Raw genomic sequence first — 14,468 nt, forward strand, 5'->3', positions numbered from 1 at the left:
GTATAGTTTTATTTTCTATTAAGTAGGCTGTGTATAGTTTTATTTTTTTTTGTTAAGTAGGATGTGTATAGTTTTCTTTATTGTTTGTTTGTTTTATTCTTTGTACATATTACATTGTTTAGTTTATTTTAGGATGTGTATACTTATTTATCATTTTTCTTAGTGTAGGATGTGTATAAAAATAAATAATTTAGTCTAGGATGTGTACATTTATTCATTGATCATTCTTTCACAATAAATTTTTCCCCTGCATAACTTGATCATCTTAGAAATTGTGATGACTTAGTTATCTAAGTTTGTTAGTTTTAGAGGTTCATAGACATGAAAGAGTTCTTGGATTACGTGAGAATACAACTTAGTGATGGATTTTATCTTGATAAATCGAGATGATGACTTGTTTTTACCTAGTGAGGACTGAACCTTAATGTTTTATTTGTCGTGTGGCACTTGTGGTGAAATGTTACTCTAGAACTTGCTCTGATTCTGTCGAGGTCACATTACCATGAGGTTGCATACTTTCATGAAGGTTATTCTTTTAGTTCTTTATTCTTTCATTCTTTTTGGTAGAATAGGTTATCGAATAATCCATCTCTTGTTGCCATTTCTTTTTCCTTATCATCTCTTTCGTTATTTATCATGGGATTTGGGAACCTTGAATGCTGAGATGGGATTTTACCCGGGACGGATAAAAATTTAAGTGTGGGGGTGTGTGTAAATAGTTCACCATGGACAAACTATTAGTTTTGTTTTGTTTGCTTTTTTATTTTTATTTGGTTATATTTTTTATTTTATTCATTGAATAGGTTAAAAAAATAGATTCAAAAAAAAGTGAAAAAGAAAAAAAACAAACAAATTCAAAAAAAAAGTGAAAAAGAAAAAAATAAACAGATTCAAAAAATAAAAAATAAAAAAGAAAGTAAAAGAAAAAAATAGAAAAAAAAAAGAAAGTTTGATCTGTTGAAAAAAAAGAAAAAAAATAAAAATAAAAGTTTGAGTTTGTGATATTCATTAGGATAGTTGGTAGTAAGTTTTTGCACTTTTTATTTCTCCTACTAGAGCTTTATTGGAGATCTTTTAGTGTAGGATAGGATAGGAATTGTTTTTTTACTATTAGCTTACCCCACACTAGTTTAGTTTTATATTTACTGGGCATGATTCCATTGACTCATCTATGAAGTATATCATATTTCTCATTTCTCTCATTAGTATTTATCAACTTCATTTTCCCCTCTACATACATTGTTTTCTTTCCATTATTTATTATTCCTTATTCTTTATTCATTAATTCTTTTGTAACCTTTATGAATTTTGCAACTTTATGCATATGATAGTGGTGGAGATTAGAAGAAGATCAAGCATATGGTAGTGCATGAACCATGAGTAGCTTAAAAGAGCTACTCCATTATATATCTTGTGAGGATGAGCTACTCCATTATATATCTTGTGAGGTTTAAGGTCATCATTCTCAATTTATTTAGGATAGATTAAAATTGTTATTTTGTTGATCCATGTGAAAATTGAGTTCTAGATTGCTTGGAACTTTAAGATTTGACGCTCTTATTTAACTTGTTGTTGTAACTTTCTAATTTGATTGATATTGTTAGGGTGGAAAATAATGTATATTAGTTTACTTTCACGAGACGTGAAAGAATAAGTGTGAGGGATTTGATAACTGCTATTTGACCAGGTAAATTAGAGTTATTGTGGACTGGTTTGACCATATTCATGTCGTATTTGGGTTTGTTGAGCTTGATTCTTATCTTAGATGAAATTATCCCTTCATTCTATTTTTTTATGATTTTTTGGTAATTATTGATATTAATTTTGTGATCTCTGATTTTTGACAGGAATTAGAATGAAAGGAATGATAATTGAAGGGCTAAATTGCAATTCTGGTTCGAGGTCGGGTTAATTCGAATTCAATTTGATTCAATCAAATTCGAAATCAACTTGGTTCAAGCTGATGGTTCAACTCGAGTGTAGTTCAAAGATGAATTCAGCCTAATTCAACAAACTCAGCTCGACCACAAATCAAAGTTCAATTCAATTGGCTCAACTTAACTAAGATCCAAAGCTTAAATCAGTTCAACCATTGAAATCAGCTCAACCTGAGCTCAATTCAACTCAAACCCAAGCTCAGCTCAATCAGATTGAGTTGAACCGGTTCAGGAAGAATAAAAGGAAGTTGACTCGATCAGAAACGTGGGGTTCGCTTGCGCTAGGGTTCTCAGCTTCTGAACGGCAATTTCTTCTCTTCGTTCCCGAACCCCGCCGCCACCCTTCCTCCGATTTCCAGATCAGCTCCGAACGGTGCCGGCCATTCCGATAGTCAACGAAGATTTCATCTCCACAGTCCCCTTCCCTATCGTTCGAGCATCTCCGCTGTGAGCGGTTGTTCCATCGGACGGTTGCCGACGACAGCCACTGCATTCGCCTGCACTAAAGCACGAAGGCAACCTTGGTCTCTGTCTACGGTTGTAGCAGAGCTTACCGTAGCCTCTGTCTGCGGTTGTAGCAGAGCGTCTCCGATCTTCTTCATCTCTTCACCATCGTCGGAAAAGGGTAAGTAGGGGTTGTTTGTCTTGATTTGCTAACTTGTCTGCGGTTGTAGCAGGGAGGCGAACCATGGTTGACGTTCCTGGAGCTTCCCCTTCTCTGATTCTGTCTCGCCGTGAGCGCAGCGGCGAGATTCCACCCTCGTTGACACAGATCCATCTTCAATGTTGTTGGCATTCGTTCTGTGGTTGATTAGGAAACAAACTTCCCTAACCCTAGCTGACACTTAATCATCGCTCTGTTTCTTTAGCCGATTTCATTCAATCCCTGTTTGTTTTTAGCTGATTTCAATCTTTGAAAAATCCCCTTTCTGAAATGCTGGATCATATTGATTTCTTGTGCTGTCAAGTTGTTTGATGCTTGATCGATGCTTGATACTTTGAATGTGAATGTCAATTGGGTGTTTAAGAATGTTAGTGAACTGATGTATCATGTTTGGAATGTTGAATGTATTGATTTGGTAGAAGGTCATGTATGATTCACAAATTGGAACTTGATTTTGTACCTTCAATGATATTGGAATGCATTCCTTATGTTGGATTGAGATTTTGATGTTTTGGTGAATGCAGTGAGCGCTGGGAAGAAGCCCTATTTGCGATCACTGTTTCCTCTGCCTTTTATTCGCTCATGTGAGAAGCTACAGGAGTAAATCCGGTTAGTGTTTTGGGTTGAATTGATGGATAGATTTTGGTTTGTTACTGTAGCAAACTAAAATTTAGGGTTTAGGGTTGAACCGACTTTGGTTTAGACTGGTATTGTAGCGAATCAGGTTCAAACTAAATCGCTTGGTTTACTAACCAAACGAACTCTGATTTGACCTAAACTAGTTTTGTTCGTTTTGACTTCACAAGACGAAGCTCCTCATCTCTTCCATTTTGTCAAAACCTCTTCCATCATGAACCAAATTAAGTTGGTTCAATTTTAATTCAAAATTGAATCATTTGATTGACTAACCAAACTACATCTGATTTGAATGATTTGATTCACTAACCAAATGACCTCTGATTTGAACGAAATCAGTTTCGTTTATTTCGTCTTTGCAAGATGAGTTCCATCATTTTATTCTTTTATTTAGTCCAATCAGACTTTATTTCTCTCATTCTGAGAATCCAATTCTCAAACTCATTTTAAGTCCTTTGGAGAACTTATACTGCATGTAACCCAATAGGTTCCCAGTTATGTTGGTCATCTGTAATTAACCATTAATTATGGAATGATCATGAGTGGTACCTAGTAGTACATTATGATCCTCAATTGATCAAAAATCAATGATTGATTCCAGAATAATTCTAAACCTTTCAGTAGCTCCAATTAAACGTGCCTTGTTCCTTTCACCGTCTTATACCCATTTGGTTCAGGACATGGTCTGTGTGTCGGTCTCCACTAGGCTGACTACGTCACACCTAGCTCAAGTTGCTTTCTTGTCTTGTGGATTTAAGTTACTAGTTCATGTATCCAAGAGTACCATACTCTTAACATGTAATACTTTGGCCAAAGACTTTTGATAACAATCCTTACAAGCGATCGCAAGGTATATGTCTCCTTTTCTAAGGAGCAGTGAATCATCTATGGGCTATTCAAACACCTTCGGGCACTTAGACTTATATCCAATCATCTCAGGTCCACACCTCCTCGAAGATGCTTGCAAGATGTCATAGTATAAGCTTTCGTAACCAAGGTGATTTGAATATTGCAAGTCAAATGAAACTTGCACTTAAATTGCACTGAGATCTTCATTGATATATATATTGAACCATATGAAGTCTCAAAGCATGTCACTCCAATGAACTAGTTACCTTTAACCAGCATCCACGTTTAACTCTCAATATCCAATGTCTTTAGTAATGAGATCAGCTGCTTGGTTAATCAAGGAGTTTAAACGTGCTAGTCTCGACAGAATCGATGGAGTTCGTGCTCATCAATTCCTCGACTAGGGATAATTTCAATACATTCATAATTGCACATGTAGAGATGCTCACGAGTTATGATCCAGTCATAAATTTTCTTATACTATGAATCGTATTGCGGACATTCAATATTTGTGTTTAAAATCCAATCAAACACATAGAAAATGTGCACTCAAATAGTGAATTGCTATTTATCTAATAAATAGTATAACCGTAAGGTAATTGCCTTAGGACACCTCTCAAATCTAACATGGTGGTCGTCGCGTTCGATGGTCATTGGTCATAAGCTCTATTAACTGACTAATTGCAAGATCATTTGTTTGCGTGCTCACTCCTCATCGTGAGTTTTGTTAATTCTGAACTAATTAAGCTTGAGTAACTTTAATATTTCTATTTTTTAAAATAATAATTTAGTTTACTAAAAGTATTTCTTTGGACACATTTTATTTATAATTTGCATGGACTTAAAGTAATTAGAGAAATATTCTTCTTTGTTCATCAACTTTTGGTATTTTTATAATTATTGTTATTTTTGGATAGTGAAAAGTATTTAGCTACAACAATAATTATTTGAATGTTAGTTTTTATTATTCTAATTTAGTAGAATTTAATTATGTTTATGTAATTGATGAGGAGGTCTATATTAATTTTTATTTATAGTAGATAAAAGTTAATCCAATTTAGTAAGAATTAATTATTTTTTAATATTTTAAAATTTTTAGGTTCAGGAAAGATACAGAAAGTAAGAAGTTGGATGTATAAAAAGAATTTATCTAAATGTAGAGGTTTAACTAATGAATTTATTTTTGGGTTAGAATTATTTTTGGAGTTTGCTCAAGTAATGTTGAGTATATAGATGGAGATAAAATAAGATGTTCATACAAAAATTGTCACAACAGTAAATTTTTCAGTGTGATAAAATTCAAGAACATCTTTATAGATCTGATTTCACCCCCACTTACTATAATTGAATTTGTCATAGTGAACCGTTCATATCTGGTGAGGATTATGGACAAAATATATAACACTCGGTCAGTAGGGATCAGAGTTATTATGATCAATTTAATTCATATCAGAGGATGATAATTGATTGATGTAGCAGGTCAGAATTTCATTGCTGAATTGAGTGGTCTAAGTTCTAGTTTTCCTCAAATAGTAGAACATGTAACGCCCGCCCTTATCAGAGCCTATGACGGACGCTACAGTTTGCTTTCATTCATTCATACAATTAATCACATACGAAAAACCATAAAACTTCGCAGCGGAAACATAAAAACCTATAACCTGGCAGTGATTTCATATGTGATAAATAAAAACTTATCATGCATGGTTTGTCTAGATATTAAGTTCTAATTAAAAACATCTTAGCATATCACATTCTTTAAACCAAACATTCAAAACAATCCCAAATATTCAACATGCAAATATAAAATTTCTTATTGCCAGAAACATCTGTCACGTCACCACCACACACATCACTGTCAGCCCTTTCCTGCTGCCTCCCATTGCTTAGTGACTTCTATTTGGCTCTGCAACATAAGAAAGAAAACTATAAGCACAAGGCTTAGTAAGCTCCTTTCCTACTCACCAAAAACCAATCGTCACTTCAAGCATAACATTATATCACATAGTAAACACATAAGCATGGAATCACATTATCATTTCATTAAGCACATAAACATTCTTTCACCTTAACATTTAAATCATATGCATACTAAATGATGAAAATGCCTTTGAAAACTTATTATCATAATAGATAAACATAATCATCAACATTGTTTGGGATCCCCGGCTTGGTACCAAAGCGCGCTCCCTAATAGCAACTGGGGTAGCGAGCCACCAGTCCTACGAGGGTCTTACCAGGCCCAAGACCTTGGAATTGGTCACCTGGATTTGTTTAACGACAACCTTGGAAGTCGGGTACCAGCCATGCATTTAAAGTAACATAATGATGTACATGCTTTCATTTCATTTTTATCATGAATGTTCCTTTCATTTCTTTATAAGACCTTGGTCTTTATCATAGCTTAATGAACATTCATGCATCTTTTCCTTTTATATAGCATGTTACATCATGTCATAATCTCACTATTATGCCTTGGCATGAGATAACACATAACATCAACATGGTTAACATCATCGAAACCCTTATTCAACCAGAACCCTAATTCTCATAAGGTTGGCCAACTTAATGGTTTCCTTTACAATGTAACCTAACACATCTCATCTAACATCTACCCATGTTTAGCTACAACTAACCATGGTTAATCATACTTGGAACCCTAACCCAGCTAAACCCTAATATCCTAGGGTTAGCCGAATCCTTATAGGGTTTCTTAGGCACTTAGCCTAAACCATAAGCTTTAACTTTCATACACCATCATAAACAACATTAACTAGGGTTTGCAACTATGGTTAAGTTTTAAAACCCAACCCTTCTTCCTTATCATGGTTTGGCCGAAACTTCCATTTAGCAAACTTAGGTTAAAATTTAACCACATAAGCTTTAGACCATCCTAACTCTTTACTTGAAACCCTAGTTAGGTTCATAGCATAAATCCAAACCCTAACTCTTTATTTGGCCGAATGCTTAAGGTATGCAACATGGTTTAAAGCATGGTAAACATTACATGACTCATGTAACCATTTTCATGCTTAACCCTATTTGTTAACCCTAGATCTCTTCATGGCCGAAACTTACCTACATGGGAAAACCCTAGGTTAGGTTTAAACCCTAAACCCTTAATCCTTGTTAGGTTGGAACCAACTTTCATGAATCTTGGTTATGGTTCCTCATTCTTACCACTTGAAATCTAAGCGTGGTTGGCATAATCAACATGGATGAGCAAAGTTGTAACCCTAACCCAACACAAACCTAGCTTTCTTAGGGTAGCCGAAACCATAACTTCATGGGTAGATCCCTTGGTTAGATCTAAACCTAACCACATCTCAACCTTATCCAATCAATGTCTAAGAATTCATCAACTTGTAACCCATAAAACCCTTTAAATAGCCGTTTACTAAAGACCTTTTAACATGAGGTTTTTGACCACATGAAATCTAAATCTAACAAAGGAAAGCATACAAGCATTATTTGCTACACATGATTAAAGATAACATCATTTAAAAGTCCATCCTTCTTAGCTAGCCGAATCTTAACATCATGACATGAAACCCTAATTCAAATCACATGGTGAAACTAACTCATTTAAACCTTATCATTTAACTTTTACAACCATAGCATGCTTACAAACAAACTTTGAAACCCTAGCATAACATAACCGAAAACTCAAAGATTTATAATATAAAGCCCTAGCTTTAACCACATGAAAGAAACAACAAGATTCTTACTTAAACATTTACATGAAACATATGGCACATACTTATCAAAAACATACTTTTGAAACCCTACCTTAAACTTCATGGCCGAAACATTTAAAACAAGATTTCTTCATGTTTTTGTCACATAAACTTTAAAACATAAAGAACCCATGGAAAACCATCAAAAAGCCATTATGTTGAAGGGTGAGGGAACTTACTTAGTCTTTTAGAAAAGTTTACCCTAAACAAGAAAAGAAGAACTCCTTGTCTTGTTGTCTTCTTGAGATTCTTCCTTCTTCTTTCAAAACCTCTCTAGCCCTTGGTTTAACCTCTTTGTTTTGACAATATGATGATGAGAACACCATCAAACCACTCGGCCAAAGAAGTAGAAAATAACAAGAAACAAGAAAAGAAAAGAAGAACCAAAACCCTTGAAAGCCCTTACCTTCTCTTTTCCTACACTTCCTTCCTAACTTCCCTTGGAAACTTTGTAAATGGAGGAAGCCCTCAAGGTGCTCGGCCACACAATGAACACAAGGGAGAAGAAGGTTTCGGCAAGAAGAAGAGAGAATGAGAAGAAAGAAAATCAAATGGAGAGAAAATGTTTAAGAGTAACTCTCCCCATTTAATTCCTTTACTCTCATTTAATTCCCTTTTAGTAACCTTCCTTTCTTAATTGCTTCTCTTGTAACCCCCCTCCACATCACCATTTTCGAAAATTCAAACCCATCTACTCCTATTTTCGTTGAGGGAAAAGTAAGAAGAGAGAGAAGTTAAAACTTTACATAAGTAACTCCTAGCATTTAATGTGATGATGTCATCTCGCATTTAAGTTCATTTCCTTCATGTCTCTATCAAGAAACAATCATTTGCTCCTATGGTTAACTCATGGCTTGCTATACATTAGGTCCAAGGTTCAATCCTTGGTTCCTCCATTATTTTTCCTCTTTTATTTTTGCAAAGCCCACATAGAATTAACCCATTTAATTTATCCATCCTTTAAGGCCCACTTTCATTCTATTTTACCATTAGCTAGCCCATATAAGGAAAGCCCATTAAGAAAACATCTAAACCATAAGGCCCATTAGGACAATTATCCTACTAATGGCCCATTAAGCTAAAAGCCCATTTAATCATCAAGGCCCATTTAGAAGTTTTACTAAATTTCCTTTAATCAATTATCATTATCCAGGAATTATGGAAGGAAAATTGCGGGTATTACAGTTAAACTTAATGAAGTTCAAGAGACTCAAATAGACATTGATGAAATGCCTAGTCAAGATCCACGATCGATTATTCATAGTGATGAGTCATCTACTGAACCCTTAGAGACACAACATCTTCATAGATCCAGTAAACACACAATATGTTAGAGAAATATAGATTTCTCATAAATGAATCGAATGATGTGTTACTCATTGAAGATAAGGAATCTACTGATTATGAAGAAGTTCTGAAAAGTTCAAAAAGGGATAAGTGATTAACAACAAGTCAAAATGGATTCCATGTATGAAAACCATATTTGAAATTTGGTGGACCCATCTAAGGGCATTAAGCCCATCGGATGTAAGTGGATTTTCAAGAAGAAAACTGACATAGACGGTAATGTGATTACCTATAAAACTAGATTAAAGACGAAAAGATATTGTCAGAAGTAAGACATTGACTATGATGAAACATTTTTACCAGTAGCTATGCTTAAATCCATTCGGATACTCTATGCCATAACTGCTCATTATGACTATAAAGTATGACAGATAGGTGTGAAAATAGTTTTTCTTAATGGGAATCTGTCTGAGGATGTATATATGATACAACTCGAAGATTTCATATCCGTCGATAAAAATAAAGTATGCAAGCTTTAGCGATCTATGGATTGAAACAAACATCTTGAAGTTGGAATATCCATTTTGATGAGGTAATCAAAGAGTTTAATTTCTCACAAAATCCTGACAAATCCTGTGTGTACAAGAAGGTTAGTAGGAGTGTGATCGTATTCCAAGTATTATATGTTGATGCATATTATTAATAGAAAACGATGTGCCTGTTCTACAATCAGTTAAACTACGATTATCCTAAAGATTCTTCATGAAAGACATGAGAGAAGTAACCTATATACTTGTGATTAAGATCAATAAAGATAGATCGAAAAGGTTGCTCGATCTTTCGTAGTCTACATATATAGACAAAGTGCTAAAATGGTTTGGCATGCTTGAATCCAAGAATGGCTACATGCCTATCAGGCATAGGGTTCACCTTTCGAACTTTATGTGTCCACGGACAGAAGATGAAAGGATTTTCATGAGTAAAATTCATTATGATTCGACGATAGAATCTATCATGTATGCTATAATATGTATAAGACTCGATATATCATTTGCTCTGAGTGTCACGAGCAGATGTTAGTCAAATCCAGAAATGGATCATTGGGCAATTGTTAAGGCAATCCTTAAATACTTGCGAAGAACTAAAGATATCTTCTTCGTATATAAGATGGTGATATTGTTACACGCAAGTATATTGATGTCAGCTTTCAGACATACAAGGATAATTCTAAGTCACAGTCTGGGTATATATTTACTTTAAACGGTGGCGTAATAAGTTGGAAGAGTTCTAAATAAGACACTGTCGTCGATTCTACCACAGAGGCAGAATATATTACAGTTTGTGAAGAAGCAAAAGAAGCGGTTCAGGAAGTTTGTCAATGAATTTGGAATGGTTCCAACCATTGTTGAAGCATTACTTATTTACTGTGACAATAATGGAGAAATGCGCAGGCAAAGGAACTCAAGTCTCACCATCGATCCAAACATGTCCTTCGGCATTATCATTTAATCAGAGAAATCATTAGTAGAAGAGAAATATAAATCAAGAAAATTTCCATTGAAAAGAACCTTGCGGATCCTTTATAGAACCTCTATCTCAAAGTAAATTTGAGGAACACATAGAGATGTTTGGTATTGGATCTCATGGCGATTGACTTTAGGCCAAGTGGAAGTATATTATATTTGAGAAGTATCTTAAGACGATTGCCTTATGGTTATACTATTTATTGAATAAATAAAAATTCACTATTTGAGTACATATTCACTATGTGTTTGATTGGATCTTAAACTTATTTACTAAATGTCCGCAATATGATTCATAGCATGAAATAATTTTTTATTAGATCATAACTAGCGAGCATCTCTACATGTACAATTATGAATGTATTGAAATTATCCCTAGTCGATAAATTGATGAATTGATTCAAAACATTTATCATACTTGAGTTATTCAAGTAAATAGTTGTCTTAAGTGTTGGGATCATCCCGGTGTGTTACGTGTGTTTACACATTTCACAAACGTACGCAATGGAAATAAACTAATAATTAGTATTAATTATTACAACAAATACAATATATAACAAGTATATGACATAGCTGAAAATTTAAAATTTTACAGAATAGTAAATATTTTACGTGCACTTGATAGATGACGTTGAGCGGGGTTGACATCGATCGAAAAGCCCTTGTCGAAGTTCCGCCTCTATTAGTGATCCACGTCAAGCTCTTGTCTAGATGACTTCCAAAGTCACGAGTTGCATCACTATTTTTAGTATTAGTCGATGATCGACAACAGTCAATATGAGAGAAAAACTTAATTATGAAAAATATGCAACAATATTTATCGCGACCGTTTTTTGAAGGTTTCTAATTATCACCAACAATCGTATTCCCGATGTAGTTTTCGATAGTCAACCTTTGACCATCGATTTAAGGTAAATGATTGAAAACCCTTTCCAATGATGATGGAATAATTCTTCGAACTTCCGATGACGAACTAACTTCTTGCAACGAATCCCAACCGCAAACTCAACAATAACCCACGGTGGTTCCGATATTCTGGCAACATGTCAAGGGTTCCGGAACCCTCATAAGCTATGCTATGGCGGCTTCACAAGCCGACTCCACAGTCACAAGCCGACTCCGACGGCTTCACAAGCCGACTGTCGTGGGAGGCTGCTCTAGCGGTCGTGGTCCACTAAAACCAACATCAAGATCCGGATCCAACAGCTACACGAGCTTTTGGTCGGATTGTTGGCATAGGCGACGAGCTCTTTGCAAGGAAGAAGAAACTTGGTGAAGAAGACCGCCAGCTAGGTTTTTCCCTCCTCTATTCTTGCAACCGACCACATGAGAAGCAAATCGCGATAGGGAGGGATGTTAGGACCGTTCTAGTGCAATGCGTGTGTTTACACATTTCATAAATGTGTGCAGGAAATAATCAAATAATTAACAGTAATTATCACAACACACACATGCAAATAAAGGAAATAACAGAGTACAAGGTATGACTGAAAATTAAAATATTCAAAATAATAAATTATTCTATGCATACCTTACGGATGACGTTGAGCCGGGTTGGCATCAATCGAGTGGTCCTTGTCGAAGTTTTACCTCTACTGGTGATCCACGCCAAGTTCTCATTTAGACTGCTTCTTAAGCCACGAGTCGTGTCATCATCTTCGGTACTAGCCGATGATCGATAATGATCGATTCGAGAAAAAAATCTTATTCTGGAAAATATGCAATAACGTTTATTAGGATCATTTCTGGGGCTTTCTAACTATCATTGAAAATTATATTCCCGGTGTAATTTTCGGTGGTCAACCATTGATCGTCAATTTAGGACAAAAGGACGATACCTTTCTGATGGAATAAACTCCAGAAACTTCACAATTTTTCATGAACGATAAATCCCTATAACCACCCGGAACAACTCCGACAGTAACTTGTTAGCTAGAAATTGTTTTTGGCGTAGGAGGTTGCCTACAGTGACCGGTGGCACCCAAACAAAACTTTCACCGTGCCTCTAATCGGTAGCACAGGGATACCAACTGCCGACATTGGATGCCGGTAGTTCTTCACCACAACTCCAAGAGAGGCACAACTCAATTTCTTCTTCACCTGGCCAGCTAACCTTAAAAGCATCAGTGGCATCCAATGCAAGCTGATCTTTTCCATCAGGGACGAATATAGGCGGTGGCCTCCAACACCGGCGGCATTGCCTCTTCATACAAAGGAGATGGTGGAGGGAAGAACATGATTCTATTTCTCACCGATCTCGTGCAGCCAAAACAAAGGAAGAGTAGGGTCGCGTCGGTATGTCTCGCGACTCTCACGCAAGCCGGCAACCCCATCGGGATGGCGATCTCAAGCGCGACCGGCATACTCACCATGTCTGGAGGAGGTGACGAGCTCCCTTTCCTTGAGGTCAACCACGAGCAAAGGAAAACACCACACATGATCGGAGAGGAGGGCGCAACGGCAGCAGCGGCTCCTGTGCTCAGGCTTCTCCTCCCCGCAACCGATGATGCTCACGCGGACGGTGAAGCGACAGACGACGCCGCAACGTAAGAAGAAGAAGAACAGGGGCATCGTGATTCACCGTAAGCAGAGGGCGGAGGACGACTTTAGGGTTCCAGTGTTGGACACCGGCGGTCCTTCACCACAACTCCAGGAGAGGCACAACTCAGTTTTTCCTTCACCCAGCCAACTAACCTTAAAAGCATTAGTGGCGTCCAACGCAAGCTGATCTTTTCCATCGGGGATGAAGACAGGTGGATGCCTCCAACACCAGCGACACACACGAAGGAGACAGTGGAGGGAAGAACACGATTCTATTTCTCATCGATCTCACGCAACCAAAACAGAGGAAGAGCAGGGGTCTTGACGACATGTCTCGCGACTCTCACGCAAGCTAGCAACCCCATTGGGACGGCGATCTTAAGCACGACCAGCGTGCTCACCGTGGCTGGAGGAGGCGACGGGCTCTCTTTCCTTGCAGTCGGCCATGAGCAAAGGAAAACACCGCATGCGATCGGAGAGGAGGGTGCAACGACGATAATGGCTCCTGTGCTCGGGCTTTTCTTCCCTGCAGCCGACGACGCTTGCACGGATGGGGAAGTGGTAGACGGCGCTGCCACATGGGAAGAAGAAGAACAGGGGCATCGTGATTCACTGTAAGTAGAGGGTGGAGGACGACTTTAGGGTTTCAGCACACCGTCCTCCCACGTGGCCGAGGTGGTCGACAATGATAACTCTCTAGTCCGACAATGACATCGTGCGGACGGGAGGCCAGGGAGTGCACCACTATGCTCGGGAAGATGGATGATTGAGACGCTACAAGTTGTTAAACTGGCAAGGTTTGGGCTAAATCGAGTTTAGTTTAGATTGCTACTGTAGCAAACCATTACTGTAGCAAATCGGGTTTGTTTTGGTTCAAAACTAAATCTCTTGGTTCACTAACCAAATGACCTCCGATTTGACCCAAATCAATTTTGTTCATTTTGTCTTCACAAGACGAAGTTCCTCATCTTCCATTTATCAAAACCTCTTTTATTATGAACCAAACCAATTTAGTTCAATTTGGTTCAAAATTGAATCATCTAGTTCAATAACTAAATCATCTCCGATTTAAATCAAATCAAATTTGTTCATTTTATCTTCATAAAATGAATTTTATCATTTTACCCTTTATCTAGTCCAATTAGACTTTCTTTGTCTCGATCTAAAAAACTAATTTTTAAACTCATTTTAAGACCTTCGGAGAACTTATAATGTGTGTGACCCAATAGGTTCCTGGTTATGTTGGTCGTCCGTAATTAATCATTAATTATGGGTTCATACCTCCTCGAAGATA

This window comes from Curcuma longa, chromosome 19, assembly GCF_044706935.1.
Source record: "Curcuma longa cultivar G26 ecotype Majalengka, Jawa Barat chromosome 19, ITB_CL_G26_1.1, whole genome shotgun sequence".
Lineage (NCBI taxonomy): Eukaryota > Viridiplantae > Streptophyta > Magnoliopsida > Zingiberales > Zingiberaceae > Curcuma > Curcuma longa.